The sequence below is a fragment of the Guillardia theta genome (genome assembly GCF_000315625.1).
Source record: "Guillardia theta CCMP2712 unplaced genomic scaffold GUITHscaffold_56, whole genome shotgun sequence".
Classification (NCBI taxonomy): domain Eukaryota; class Cryptophyceae; order Pyrenomonadales; family Geminigeraceae; genus Guillardia; species Guillardia theta.
In genome coordinates this window covers 460,300-460,834 of record NW_005434618.1, presented here as the reverse complement: position 1 = coordinate 460,834, position 535 = coordinate 460,300, and positions in this window count along the sequence as shown.

The following is a 535-nucleotide window of genomic DNA, read 5'->3' as shown; positions in this document are numbered from 1 at the left end:
AGCCTAAGGGTCAAGCAATCAAGCAACAAGCAGCAGGAGCATGCAGGAGAAATAAAATCCCTTAGACGCGATACCCGGAGGCAGCCGACTGACCATTTGTGCCAGGAGGTTTAGCTTGTTCCTGCTTTGTTTTGCTTGAGGCACTTTTTCCCTTCTGCCAGTAAATCCATAACCATTCTGCCTCCTGCATGCTCCTGCTCCCTCGGAGGGAGGCTGGACACAGGAGGCTCCCTCGGAGGGAGGCTGGACACAGGAACACGGTACCGCTCGAGGTAGTCCTCCTCGCTAGCCTCCGAGTCAGCGGTAGCCGAGTCAGCGGTAGTATAGGATTTACTGGCAGAAGGTAAAAAGTGCCTCAAGCAAAACAAAGCAGGAACAAGCTGAACCGGCAGGCACACAGTCCACAGCGAGAAGCCGCCCGTGACGGCGGCGACGCCGCAGCAATGCCCAAGGACCGGCGGGACCCGACCGATGCCGGGGAGGAAGCAGGCGAGCTCGGACCAGCAGTGCTGGTTCTTTTCGGGCTCATAGCGAT